Source organism: Pseudopipra pipra, chromosome 8 (assembly GCF_036250125.1).
Source record: "Pseudopipra pipra isolate bDixPip1 chromosome 8, bDixPip1.hap1, whole genome shotgun sequence".
In the NCBI taxonomy this organism is placed as follows: Eukaryota; Metazoa; Chordata; class Aves; order Passeriformes; family Pipridae; genus Pseudopipra; species Pseudopipra pipra.
In genome coordinates, this window is record NC_087556.1 from 5,575,162 (window position 1) to 5,590,113 (window position 14,952).

General features: G+C 42.5%; 2 long non-coding RNA genes across 2 annotated transcripts; one reads left to right on the plus strand and one right to left on the minus strand.

Moving 5' to 3' along the window:
- Positions 1 to 1,227: 1,227 nt before the first annotated feature.
- Positions 1,228 to 2,125, plus strand: LOC135417820 (uncharacterized). The gene is made up of 2 exons (XR_010432219.1): positions 1,228 to 1,490; positions 1,702 to 2,125. It is a non-coding gene; the product is annotated as an uncharacterized LOC135417820 (long non-coding RNA).
- A 160-nt stretch (positions 2,126 to 2,285) lies between these two features.
- LOC135417819 (uncharacterized) lies at positions 2,286 to 4,195 on the minus strand. Its single transcript, XR_010432218.1, has 2 exons — positions 2,983 to 4,195; positions 2,286 to 2,880 (listed from the first exon to the last, which is right to left on the minus strand). It is a non-coding gene; the product is annotated as an uncharacterized LOC135417819 (long non-coding RNA).
- Positions 4,196 to 14,952: the final 10,757 nt, after the last annotated feature.

The window sequence follows — 14,952 nt, forward strand, 5'->3', positions numbered from 1 at the left end:
ATATATATTTATATTTACACTTATGTTACAGTTATATACAACTGAAATATATATACAATTTCACAAGGGAACGGGAAGAGGGAAGGGAAAAGGAACAAAACCAATAAAAAATATATATATATCCCAATTAGTAGCCCAGTATCTAGCAACTAAAAGAGTTAGCAAAGAAATATCTCACTACTCTCCTTGGGACAACCGAGAGTCGCTCTGGAACGATCGCCGGCAGCCTCTGCCTCCCAAGGTCGGCAAGGCCTAACCAGGCCTCGCTCCCCAACACGGCAGATCAACAGCAGGGAACCTGCACCTCCAAGCCGCCGGAAGGAAAGAGAGCGAAGGCCTCTCCTCCTTTCTCCTTATAACCTGGCTTATGTAAAAATCATAGGGAATACTGGGTAAATCTGGACCCTTCCTTGGTTACAAACTGGTCACCAAGGAAGGCCTAGCCAAACTACCACATATCCTTACTTTGCTGCCACTCTTGGAAGCTGGAGATGAGGAGACACATCACTACCTTTGCTAATGGCCAGCGCAGGGCAGTGTCTGCACCACGAGCTGGCAATGCCACCACCCTCCTACACTGCAACACAGCAGGGGCTGTTCCTTTTCCATCCCCAGACTCACCAGACTCCCACCCCAGAAAGATAAGACCATGTGATCACTAATAGTGCCCAAAACACTTTGCAATATAAGCATTCTGCCACTGCAGCAGGCTGAGACCAGGGCTTGTTTCGGATAAAGAAGCAGAAATGAGACACATAACCAGCAGGCAATGGGCAGAGCCAAAAATGGAGGCCAGGTTTCTCAAGTGTGCTTTCTGTTAGGCTACAAGTGAAGGATTAACAACTTCATAATGCCAATTTTCTAAGCCAATGATGCCTTTTGTGGCTCTTAACCATCGGGGTCCTTATCAAGTAAACTGCATTTGTCATAACTGTTCCAGTCATTCTTGCATTCGACTTTACAGCATGCTAGTACATTTCTGATAAAGCAAAAATATAATGCTCTTTGAAAGGCAGCAGTTAAGGAAAAATACAGTTTCCAGTTATACCCAGCTACTGTTATAAACCAATTCTATCAGTGACAGTTCACTGCAGTTCCAGTTTTTCCATTGTTTTCTACTATATGCTGCAGCAAAAATGCCCGTTATTGTCATTTTGATACAGCCACCAGGTTATCATCCAGCTAAGCAGAATTCCTTATTAATTACCCTCAATTACCTTTGCAGAATGAAAGACAGTTACTAGCAAGTGAACCCAAGTGTCAGCAGAGGGGTGAAATGGTACTTCCCAGAGGATGCAGCACAGCATCCCCTGCTCTCAGAGGGAGCTTGCAGCAAGATCCCCAAAGCCAAGAGGGTCCAAAACGCTGCTTTTCCTAGGCTGAAGGATTTCTTTTGCAACCTCCTGTGTTTCACAAACTTGTGTTCCAACACGCAGCATTCATTTCACCAAGGAGCAGCAGGTCCTGGTGAGATATTTTACTTGGAAACAGTGAGTATCATAATTTCTAAAATGCTTTTTACTTCCCCTGCCCCAAAGAAGTTGAGAAACTTTCTGGCAGTAGTCCAGCTATAAAGCAACGAGACAGTTTTATGCACATATATTTATATATTCATCCCAACTAAATTCTCTGTGTTTCACCAGTTTCTGTACGATGTTTGCTTCAAAAGCAGTAATTTCCTCTGCCTCTATCCACTTTCAGTGCCTAGTAAGAGGAGATTAGGCATCACATCACTTTGCCCTAAGCACTGAGTGTTGGAGAAACTGCCAGTACAGACGGGCTACACCCAAAGACATTCCCACCCCACTCCCAGGCCATGGACACGGATGGAAATCAAAGCTGTTCCTGCACACCTGCACAAGACCCATCTGAGCTGAACCAGTTCCTACACCAACAGTGGGTGAGGGTGAAGTGAGGAATGAGTCAAGATCGATCTACGTTTTTTCTTTTACTTAAGCTTTAAAAACAGAATTAGTCTCCTGTAACATTCCTCTGGCATTTCAAGTGCCTCGAGCTTCTCTCCCTTTTCTCTGCTTAACTTAGAAGTCACATTTGTCTTTTGCTGTATTTACACCAGACTTTAATGCAAATAAAATCAGCTTACCTACTGTGCAAGACGAATGCATGCCCTGTAAACAGAAGTCTTTTGAGCTAATTATTGAGGGAATTTTTGAGACCTTTCTTCATCTTCCTGTTCTTGACTCAGTCTTAAGGTGGCATTTAGAAGCACTGATTGTGACTTATAAGCACTGAATGGTATTTAGCTTGCAATTACACTCAAGGACTGATTTATGTATTTATTTATTTTTAACCTTGGAAACCTTTTCACTTTGATTGCTCCCTGTAGCTGAGTGCCTGCCTGGCCTGTTAACTCTGATCCTATGGCCAAGCTGTTTTCAGTTTCCACTTTCTAGTGCTGTCAGTACACACCCACCAGACAAAATGACTACACCTTTTTCTACTCCAAATCTTAGTTTTCAGCTGTCAGAACAGTCTATGCAAAGTCTCTGGAAAATATTTTGAACTTAAGGGCTTGAACTCTTCACTCCATGGCTTCTACTGCAGATTTCATGGCTATAACGAGACAATGATTATACCAGCTTCCCAAGGTCTAAGATTTCCACAAATGGTCAAGTTTTGCTGCTAGGACAATTCTATATTCTTGCACTTGCTGTCTTGTTTTGGTATCTGTGAGGTAATTGAATGGAATCATTCATTTGGATTTCTTCACTTTGATGTAAACTTCTTGTCTGAAGATTTCTCGTTCCTGTTGCCTTGCTTCCTCTCCGCCTCCTGAGAGGATTCCTAAGTGATGCAAAATTGCAGGCTTGTCTTTCCTTACACCACTTTCAGTTTATTTCTCCCATCAAAGTGACACCACTGCAGATTGTACAAAGCACAAACACCAAATTTAATTGAAAGCAACTATGCCATCCCATTAAAGTTTAAGGGCAAAGATGAGAGAAGGCATTCCAGGCTTACCTTAAGTGTGTACAGTCACTAAAATGACACTCTGAGGATTGTGTTCTTGTTTTCCTTTTCCGCTTTTGCTCAGAGGACTTGTGTTCCCCTCACAATGGTTTGCCAGCACTGTCCTTTTCTGGCACATCCTCCTGCCTCCTGAAGTCTGTGGAGCAGTGGAAGCCTCCTCTTTGATATTCCATGTGTTTTCCATGGAGTCCACTCCACCTGAAGGTCTGTCCTTTGCTTCATCTCCATCTGTGCATCCTTCTGCAAGTAGTTATTCTACCAGAGACTTCAGTTAGTTCAGGAGGCTGGAGAAGTGGCTGAAAGGACTAATTTAGCCCATGCCAGAGAGATTTTTGTACTAGAGTTCCCTTCACAGGGACTGGGATCATGGTTACTCACATTCCTGGCATTGGCTACAGGTGTGATTGCCAAGTTATACTGCTGTTTTCTCGAGCTGGTCCTTGGTGAGCCCTCCATCCCTCCACACTATGGCAAACACTCTGTTCCCTGTGGCTGCTGATCTGCCAGCCTTGAGAATATCTACTCTTTCTGCTGTGTTTTCTTTCCAGGTACAGGTATTATCTTCCAGCTCCTGTATTCCCTACCTGCTGGCCTGCTCATCATTGTGTCTCTGCAGATTTCCTCGATACTCCTTCTAGCTCTCTTCTTGGCTGAGATCATCACAGAAAGAGCCTTATATACATACACACCAGTGCTGCTTTTGGCTGGGGTAGAGTTCATTTCCTTCACAATGGCTGGTCTGGGCTGTGGTTTGGATTTGTGCTGGAAACAGTGTTGATAATGTAGAGATGTTTTCGTTATCACTGAGCAGAGGTAACACAGAGCCAAGGCCTTTTCTGCCTCCCTGCCCACCCTGAAATAAAGCCCACAGCAAGGGGTGGTAGGTAGGCAGCTGCCCTGGCCATCCTCCCTTTCCTTCTCAGTGGGTCTGCAAAATGCCTCACCCCAAAGAGCTCTGCCAAGGTGCCAACACTTCGGCACCTGTGAGGTCACAGGGCACCCCCTGCTCGTCCTCCACCAAGGCTACACCTCTGGCAATGAGCACTTAGAGCACAGCCCCATTTTTCATTACTTTTCCATGGAACATGGACTATAAAAAGGTCTGTGTTGTGCCAGTTCTCACTCTGTGTCACAGTCTTTTTTATGCACAAGTAAAATGAATATCCCAAGTGGGATATTTCATCCTCTTACATCCTCTAGGGCTTGTAAAAGGATCATTATTACCAAATGAGATATACCACCTCATGGCTAATATCTAGCTGTCCAAAGCAATATAAGACAGTAAGATCTTAACAGAAAGGAAAAACGTAAATGACTTTTAAAAATCTGAACAGAGGAATTGTACTTATTTCATAAAACATGTATGAGGCAGTAATACCCTTAGAAATTTTCAGGCCAGAAACTTCTGTTTGAGTTCAAGACCCTTTGGTTTTTTTCCATGCCTTCTTCCCTCCCTTCCTTTTCTTTCTTTTCTCCATCTATGTTTGGTAATGCCAAACTATCATTTTGCTCGAATAAGTATCGAAGTTCACAATAATTTTCAAACTTAAGCTTATCAGCATTTTCCAACTTATATTTACTGCTCAGTTACCAACTAAACCTTAAGTTTGCTCAAATTTAGCTGCAGATGAAACATGGAACAAAGAAAGGAAAAAAATGGGATGGAAATCTTGTAACGGTTCCTGGCCCTGGATATAAAAGTTATTTCTGGTCTGAGAATAAACAGAGGACCTAAAGAAACCTCCTGTTCCCTGGTCAGAAAACAAAGAGACTGGCAGAGAACAAGCAGAAGCATTAATGTATCAGCTTAGTTTTCAGAGTGCCAGGTGCCAAACATCTCTGGCAGCAGCCCCACAGCCCAGTAGGCAGCCCAAGCACTGTCCCCAGGATGGGGGGACCAGGGGCACAGTGGGCATGGGGTGACAGGGGCCCAGCAGAGGTCTGCTCGTGGTCGGGTTTGTGCCATGTGTGTCCTGCTAACGACACGGGCACTGAACGGGATAAAATCCACTGCCTGTGGTGCCTTTCTCTGCTATCTTTTATGTTCAAACTAAATGTTTCATTTTGGTTTTAACTTTACAGTAAATGACCAACAGTAAGAGAGCGAGAAAATACCGTAAGGCACTGTCTGTGGACAGTAGAATCTTCTTGTGGAGCTGACCACACTGTGTAAACCCAGCTATGATTTCCGTGTGTTTCCTTATCGCAGCCGTGCAGACAGTTTGCCAAAGGCTACTTTAATTTCAAATAGAGAACCATACACTTCTGATATACTTATGAGAAATATTCTTGTCATAATGCATCTCTGCATTTATATTTAGCACGCCAAACTGTAGAAAATAATTGTTAAAAAAAATTTATGCCTGCATTCCTGCTTGAAATCTAATCTCAGCAATGGAAATAGTTCCTTGACGAGGACAGGGAAGGTGGATGTCTTTGATATTCTCTCTGTCCCATTTTTAGCTCTTTAATTTTTTTTTTTGTGGGCTTATGGTTTGGAAGATGCAGATACAACTCAAACAGCAAACACTCAGTACTTGAAAAATAAGAATGACATAAAATCAGAGAATGTATATAAGGAATAAAACCTGTATTCTGCTTAAATATCTCTTCCTGTTGAGAAGACTAGTGATCCCAACCTATGCCATTGTAACTAGGATTTCTGAGATTCTTTTTTCCAACTTGCTTTATTTATATCTACACTAACTGAATGGCAGTACATCAGGATAAATCTCAGGCTCTCTGCCATGAGTGGATTAACCTTCCTAATTACTGATCAATTTTTCTTTCAACTCATTTCTCATTCCAGTACCCAGTGATTTCCCTAATTCACACAATATGGCCTTTAAATGTCAAATCGCAAGTACATGGGGAAAAAAGGGCATTTGATAAACCTGAAACCTATCCTTAAAAACATTGGGCAGAGAGTGGCAAACCCACCAAATCAATCTCCTCCCCCTCCATTGCAGGCACAGAGGACCCATGTTCTAGACACACATTTTTCAGGCTAAAATGACCCAGGAAAGTTAAATTAAAATGAGCTCCCAAAATAAAAGAAAAGGAACTGCAGTCCCTAAAGCCACCTCAGCCCTCTCCTAATTTAGGAAGCCACCAACACATGGCAGGGTGGCTCCTTCCCACCTGGAAAGGGCAGACAGCTGCCTAATGACAATGCACTTCAAATTTTGTAATGATTTCCTTCAAATGAATAGCTTACATATGTAGAACGAGGTATTCCAGCTCTGATGGGCATGGTGATTAGGACTAATCCCTTGGCTGATGGATCGGGCCAAGTGAGAGCTTGCCCTGCAGGGAAGCTCCGTGCAAGAGCTGGCTGGATTCCTTACAGCCACTCTCCACATTTAATGAAGTTGCCACACACGCTTTGGAGCTGCGGACTGTAAGTTGCCACTGCTCAGCAGTGCTGAGCTGGATGAGAACAGGCAGTCTCTCCATTCCCACGGGCCCCACCACTTGCACCTGAGTGGCTCTACAAGCTGGAGTCACCTCTGTGGCCAGAAATGATTGAAGAGAAAAATACTCTCCTTTTCATTCAGCTTTGGTCATAGCCCAGGGATCTGATTACAGAGTAGGAATAATTCAGTGGCCGTAAATAGGTGCCCTACAAACACAGTGCAGTTGTCCTTCAAGTTTTATTTTGTGTGGACACAATTAACTTCTTGCTGGGATAGCAAAGTGGAGCATTTTCTCCAGCACCTTACTCTTCTGAATTTTTTATATTTATTTATTTATATAAACTACTGGGAAAGAAAGAAGGAAAAAAAAAACAAACCCGCAAAAAACCTCAACTCATTAAAAAAAAAAAAATCCCTCAGCATAAAGAATACAGATGATTAGACAACTTTGTCATTGTTAAATTCAACACATAATACAGACGTTCCTTAATACTTATAAATAAATAAATAAATAAATAAATAAAGCAAAAGCACAAATCACGTCTCAGCTCAACAAATAAAGTGCATATTGTCCATTTTGAAAGGCTACACTGAACATCCACTACCATTACCAAAAGTCATTGTCCCAGAACACCAAGTTTTCAGTAGAAAAACCATCTACATCAGAAACAGTTTAAACCCACATTAGAGAGCAGGAACTACTACACAGTGTCAGTTATTTCTCAGACATTTCCCAAGGTTTCTGTCTGTATTCACTATAGATCAATTTACTCAAACTTGATTGTAACATTTTTCCTTTGTCGGTATAAGTGTTCTTTCCATTTTTGAGGATATTAATGATATCTGACTGGCATTTATTTTGTAACTATGATTTTCTCTGTTGTTTTTATGAGAAAAATTTCATTAGCATTTTCTGAGAACTGAAAGGTCATTTTGACAGTTTGTGTTTTCTTTTAAAATTGTGAGGAGAGATGAGAGATGTGAAAGACATCTACCCATCTGGTTAAAATTAACCATGAAGCATCGAAAGCAAAAGATCTTGTGTGAGGAAAAGGAAATTGCTGTATAAAAACTTCTACTTAACTGGGATAATCATAAAGCACGGGTAAGGGTGCAAACAGGGCTTCCTTTAGGAAGAAAAAATAAAAGAATAGGAAACAAACTACTACAGAAAAAAGATCTGCTCAGCTAGACTCTTTACAAGCAGGGAAGCAGGAGCAGCTATCCCAGGATTTAAAAATGCCCTAAGTTATCAGCTGTGGTAAAACTTCCCACTGGGAAGTACTTTGCTGTTTCTTTCCATACGGATACCACGGGAGTATCCAGCCTCTGCCAGCCCCCCCCCCAGCTCTCAGCAAGCTCCAGAGTCAGAGGAGGCAGGAGTGGCACAGCAGCACCATGAGCAAGGTGCTGCACGGGGCAACAGCCCTTCCCACCCCACAGCCTTGCTCCAGCACACTCTGGGGGGCAGGAATGCCGGGACAGGAATGCTGGTATGAGAAATAAAAATACGGCTTTTTATATAAATAGGCACATCGTGTAAGTTGTAAGATATCCAAGTTCCAAGACCTGAACTTGGGTATCAGGGTCTCTTTCAGCGGGATAAGGGAAATGAGAAAATTCGTAAAAATTAAATCTTTTAAGGCCATTTTGTACACGAGGTTTCTTTGCTCTTTGGGCTAAGAACAGAGGAAGATCCTTCACCTTTGACAGGAGATGGCTTGCAGCCAATTGGGAAAAAGGGAAAGCCCCTTTTCAAAGAAAAGAAACCTTTTTAGGTAAATATGAATACATTAAAACTTATCTGGAAAAGGTGGGATTTTGTGAAACTATAAAATGTATGGGATTTAAACCAAAGGTGTCTTTTTCCCCGGAAACTTGGTGAGAGAAAGACCCAACGCATTGAATAAATTCTTCCTTGTTTCTTTGTTCCCTAAGTTTATGCCATCTTTCTAAATTTAAAGAGAGGGATATTTCCCACAGTGGGACCGGAATGCCAGAGCAGGAATGCCGGAGCAGGACTCCACAACTCAAAGAGCTGGGTGCCCTGTACAGCAGGTGTTAAATATGGTCCTGCAAAGAATCAATACCCAGAGAGGTTAAAAGAAAGGATAGAAAAATCACTGCTTAGAGCCACTAAGACATTAAGTCCAAACTCAATCTATTTTTGAAATTAGATTTCTCAAATGCAGCAAGTTGCTTTTGGGGTAGCTCTTATATCCTGGCCTTTTCTTTCCACCTGCAGATCCTGTTCAAGTCAGCCAACAAAAGCAGCAGACAGCAGTGCTGCTACTTCAGTTTATAGGCACTCGTTTCCAATAACTCATTTATTGATCACAGAAGTGGTAAATGTCTGTCTATCCTTGAGAAGAGACAACAACAACACAGAAGTCCTCACAAAATGATTAATGAGATAATACAGTCACCCAGCTAAAGCTACAGGAAGGCAGAATATTTACATGCAGTCACAAGATGAATGTACCCTTCTTTATGAGATTCTCTTAGCTTGGCTGGAACACGGCGACCTGTGAATCCCAACTTTGATAAATTAACATCCAGATCACAATCCACACCAGAAAGAGCTTGAAACAGCAGCATGGGGCCAGGTTCTGAACATAAATCAGCTCAGATTCTTGGGCATCAGGAGCCAGTAGGTACTAGGCAGAAATGCTGCCATTATAAATTACTCTTGAGTTAAATACAGTATAAGCCACTGTCTGACACCCAAGGAGCTGTTCACACCTCTAGGTTAAACACTACTATTTCCACTAGGCAGCACTTCACACATACCTTGCACGCATGAAATGACAAGTCTCAGGGCAAATGGAAAAGGGAACAGAGATTTACAAAGTATGGATTTATCTTTTAGAATGGACAAAGCACTTTAGGGAATATTTCCTTCTCAGTAGAATGTGAAGGCAAAAGGGCTCCTTTCTCCAAAAGCAGTCCAATAGAGGAGGGAGGCATTGCCTCTGCCCCAGCTCTAAGATACCTGCTGGAACTCCTGAAGGAGCTCCCATATCCCATTTATACGGTCATGAAGTATAAAAAAAAATAAAGAACTTAAATAAATGTGACATTACTGCTAAATAAAAACCTTCACCTTCACAAATGAAACCTTTCCAACATAGTCCATCACTGTTCCACATGGATCTCACATATTTCTTTTGGCCTCTTTCACTTATTTCTAATCTATAGTCAAGCAGAATTACCTCCCAGGATTTGATATTTGCACTAAGGATGGCAGGATTTTACTCACACTACTTTAAAGTAATCATCCTTTGTTCCATTTCCTGCTTGTGGAATGCGAAATTGCATCCATACACACAGAGTCACACTGTTGAGTGTTATCTGTAATTGTACATTTTACTACCTCAGCATCTCCAGTAAAAACATGTTCCCTAAATCATATTTATATATACATTCAATGAAAGAGGAAAGTGTCTGTACTTTAAAAATTATCTTTAGAACTTTGTTGGAAAGAATACCCAGACTGTAATGCTCCTACATACCTCTATGATTCAATAATGTAGCTGGGTCATAAATTAATTCTTAATGGTATTTTGCTAAATTGAAAAAAAGACAGTTCCATTACTACAGACCATAACCTAAATCTCCTTATACAAAACGACTTCCCATTCAGTTATAAAGAACTGAAAGACAACAGTTAAGCTTTAAAATGGGAATATATTTGGAAGATATCCCATTAAAACAGTAGCATTGATGGTGCTGAAAGGAATCAACTTGACAAACCTTTCCACAGACAACTAGTGGCACCTAGGTATATGGGCTTTGGAATTTTACTAATGGCAAACACCATTATGTTTTGTAATTTAAAATATATTTGTACCAAGACCTGAAGCACTGCAGAACCTAGATTAGCATAAGAGTGTTTCTCCATATGTATCCTTGGCTGGAATTAAAAGCAGGCAGATATGAAAGTGTGTGCTAAGCTACTACCCCCATTAGTCCACATCTTTTGCACCTTTTGATGTTAGATATGAACATACCTCTTGAGGGAAAGAGGGCAGAAACTCTGCAGAGAGCAGCTGTATCCCTATGTCTGGCCCTTCCTGCCAGAAGCAGAGCACTGGCTGCTGAGAGCCAGTCACTAATGGGGAACTCCCAATATTTTCAACGTGTCTATGGATTTTAGAGCCAAGCTTGAAATGCCTCGGGTCTGGTCAAAGGTTTTAAATTTCCATAGATCAATTAAAATCAAATACAGCATTCTGAAAATTTAAAGGAGTCCAAAAAATAATCTTTGGGCATTTTGAAAAGCCTGAGTGAAAAGTCAGAGCATAAAAAAGGAGCCCAAGTCTCAAAGAAAAACAGAAATGCTGTGAAATGTGTCAGAGTTACAAAGGGCATAGATTCAACTTCTGAGTCTATGCAGATGCAGCACAATTTTTTTCCATGCACAATGGAAGTAATAACAAATGAACTTACTTTGAGTTGCTTAATAACATGTCCAGTTTAATAGTTGCTCTTATCTTAAATAAGTGACTGAGGAACTGCAATGCCTAGTGCTAAATGAAGGCACTGACAAACAAAGCATGCAGGGAATTTGGAGGAAGGAAGACAGTAAGCAAGGCACTTTAATATCAGGAATAAAGAATCAATTATAAAAAGCAAAAAAAAACCAGCCCAAACACCCAAAACCAGAAAAGACAGGAAAAAGAGCTCATGTTCTCCAGTAACAGTGCAAAGCAGCTCAGTGGGAGCTCACAAGCAGGATGCAAAACCTTATTTGGTCCTAAGAAAGACAGGTCAATCAGAATCACACAACTAGAAATGACCACGGAGGAAGTGAACATACAGTAGTTAGAGGCATCCCCTGCAGGAGTAACAAAAGAGAAAAAAGAAAAGAAGAAAAAAAGAAGAAAAAAAGAAAAAAAATAAAAATATGGATAAAAAATCCTTTGGTGATACTCAACTTCAGGAAGGCAGATTACATAACAATTAAGAAACTTATTAAAATTCAGCTAAAAATGACATTTTAAAGATTTGAGTGCTGAGAGACAGTTGTGAAGGCTGCTGAAGGACACCACACTGGCTGCCCATGGAGAGGAGCTGGAGGACAAACAGAAAGAAACCAGTAGAGTAGCTGAACCATGCACTGAGGGGTCATTAGAAGCAAGAGGACAGACTTAAAAAGCTGAAATTGTATCAAAATGAGGAAAGCATTAAATGGTACATAGTACCATTTAACAGTATATCAAATGCAAAACCACAGCAAGACAGGCAAAAATTCAGCCGAGCAAAAAGGAACCAAAACTAAAACAAAATCCATCTTCATCAGAAGTACCAAGGCTCAGTAAAGACAGCCAACATCCAGGACACAAAGAGCACTCAAAGGACAGGGCCACCACAGGGGAGCTGACTAATTTTTTTCATTAATGTTCACTGTGGAAGAAACTGAAGGGATAAGTCTGGAATTAAAGCGACTACAGGATGAGATATAGAGTAAGTGGGCAAAATGAACACCAAATCCACCAGCACTAAAACATAGCAGTCAGGTGAAGTAGAGAATGCAATGGGCTCTGTAGGTAGCCATGTGCTTTAATCACCCTGGTATGTACCACAGGGCGGGAGGTGCCTATATTAAATATAAAAATAGGAGCTGGGATAGAAGGCAGAATCAAGGGAATTACAATCCTTGTATCTACCAAGAAATTAGTAGAAACAGGCAGTGATACAGGTTAGAACCAAGGAGGTCTTGGCTCAGCACACCATGGGTAAAAACACTGTAGTACATGCTGAGAAAATAGTTGGTAGATGCTAAAAGCTACAAAGGCTCACAGTGATGGAAAACACTCCTGTTAGGAGTTAGCAAAGAGACCTCAATCACGTCCAGCCCAGGAAGGTCACAGAGATGAATGGAGCTGAAGACTGGAAATAGGCATTTGCTTGCTATGCTTTCAGTCTTCCTTGTCACTGTTGCAAATGGGACACTGAGCAAAATAATTCGTGGACAACCTGATACTGGGTCAGGGTTTCGTACATAGCAGAGCAGCTCCCTCACTGCAATCTATTGATAATCAGCCCTCGACACAAGCTTTTGTTTTCAGAGAGACAAAGGCAAGACTTGAACTCAATCTTGCCACTTCTGTTAAGGAAAATAAAAAGTCTTTCTATAGATACATCAGTAGCAAAAATAGGGACAAGGAAAACCTCCATTATTTAGTGGATATGGGGGGGAACATAGTTATTAAAGATGAGGAAAAGGCTGAGGTATTTAATACCTTCTTTACCTCAGTCTTCAACGGTAGGACAGGTCTCTCTGAGGACAGCTGGCTTCTGGAGCATGTAGATAGGAATATGAAGCTGAATAGTCCCCCCGTAATCAAGGAGGAAACCTGCTGAGCCACTTGGATCCTCACAAGTCTACGGGACCAGATGGGATCCACCCAAGGGTGATGAGGGAGCTGGCGGAAGAGCTCGCCAAGCCGCTCTCCATCATTTACCAACAGTCCTGGCTCACTGGGGAGGTCCCAGATGATTGGAAGTTGGCAAATGTCACACCAATCCACAAAAAGGGCCGGAAGGAGTACCCAGGAAACTACAGGCCTGTCAGTCTGACCTCAGTGCCTGGCAAGGTTATGGAGCAGATCATCCTGGGTGCAATCATACAGCACCTACAGGATGGACAAGGGCTCAGACCCAGCCAGCATGGGTTTAGGAAGGGGAGATCCTGTCTCACCAACCTGATCTCCTTTTATGATCAGGTGACCTGCCTGGTGGATGAGGGGAAGGCTGTGGATGTGTCTACCTGGACTTCAGCAAAGTCTTTGACACTGTCTCCCATAATATACTCCTGAAAAAACTGGCAGCCCATGGCTTGGGCAGGACCACTCTGTGCTGGGTTAGAAACTGGCTGGAGGGCCAGGCCCAGAGAGTGCTGGTGAACGGTGCTGCATCCAGCTGGCAGCCGGTCACCAGTGGTGTCCCCCAAGGATCAGTGCTGGGCCCAGTTCTGTTTAATATCTTTATCGATGATTTAAATGAGGGGATTGACTCCATCATTAGCAAATTCGCAGACGACACCAAGTTGGGAGGGAGTGTCGACCTGCTGGAAGGCAGGAGGGCTCTGCAGAGGGACCTGGATAGGCTGGAGAGTTGGGCTCATTCCAACGGAATGAGGTTCAACAAGGCCAAGTGCAGGGTCCTGCACTTTGGCCACAACAACCCCCTGCATGGCTACAGGCTGGGGACAGAGTGGCTGGAGAGCAGCCAGGCAGAGAGGGACCTGGGGGTGCTGATCGACAGGAGGCTGAACATGAGCCCGCAGTGTGCCCAGGTGGCACAAGAAGGCCAATGGCATCCTGGCCTGCATCAGGAACAGTGTGGCCAGCAGGACCAGGGAAGTGATTCTGCCCCTGTACTCAGCGCTGGTGCTGGAGCAGGTGCAGAGAAGGGCAACGAGGCTGGTGAAGGGACTCAAGCACAAGTCCCATGAGGAGAGGCTGAGGGAGCTGGGGTTGTTTAGCCTTGAGAAGAGAAGGCTCAGGAGAGACCTCATCGCTCTCTACAACTACCTGAGAGGAGGTTGTAGACAGGTGGGGGTTGGTCTCTTCTCCCAGGCAATCAGCAGTAGGACAAGAGGGCATGGCCTTAAGCTGCGTCAGGGGAGGTTTAGGTTAGATATTAGAAAGAATTTCTTTACAGAGAGGGTAATCAGCCATTGGAATGGGCTGCCCAGGGAAGTGGTGGATTCTTTGTCCCTGGAGGTTTTTAAGATGAGGCTGGACGTGGCACTTAGTGCCATGGTCTAGCAACTGTGGTGGTAGTGGATCAAGGGTTGGACTTGATATCTCAGAGGTCCTTTCCAACCCATCTGATTCTATGATTCTATGATTCTATGAATTCTTGCTTTGACCCATTAGGGTCAAGATTTCTTCTGGCATTAAAAGCTCTGAGCTGGCAATGAGATGTACAAGTCCAATCCAGCACACCAGACAGCCAGAGATTCCCTGGGGGATACTCTTTGCTGGTTCCCAGTGCTGGGCTGAGCCCTCATGGTCAACATGGAACCAAAACAACAGCTCATTGTCTTTCCAGCATCGCCCCTAAATCACACTGGCCCTAAATCACACTGGGCTAAGTTTAGACTAAGAAGGAATAAAAATATCACAGCCCTGACATTTACACATAAATGAAGCTCCAAGTTTATTTCTTGCTTTCCTTCTTTTTAAAGAACTGTTAAAACGTGCTGGAGTCCATCAGAGAGCAGACTCCATACCCTTAGTGAACTGAACCAAATCTTGGGAAGGGAAAAGCACACTGGCATTAAATTTTCAAAATAAACTTTCATTTAAAAATGCAGAGTGTGAAAACCTGACTGCTTGTTAGAATGCAATTTGTATGCAAATAAGGAAAAAGGATATAATATCCTTAAACTAGGATTCACAATTAGAGTTAGGAACATAATTCCAATTAAAATACAAAGATCACAAGCACAAATAAACCAATTCCCTACATTACTAGTCTTTTCTTGTTATTTAGAGATCATTATTAATAAAAATGAAAGCAAATAATAATTGCA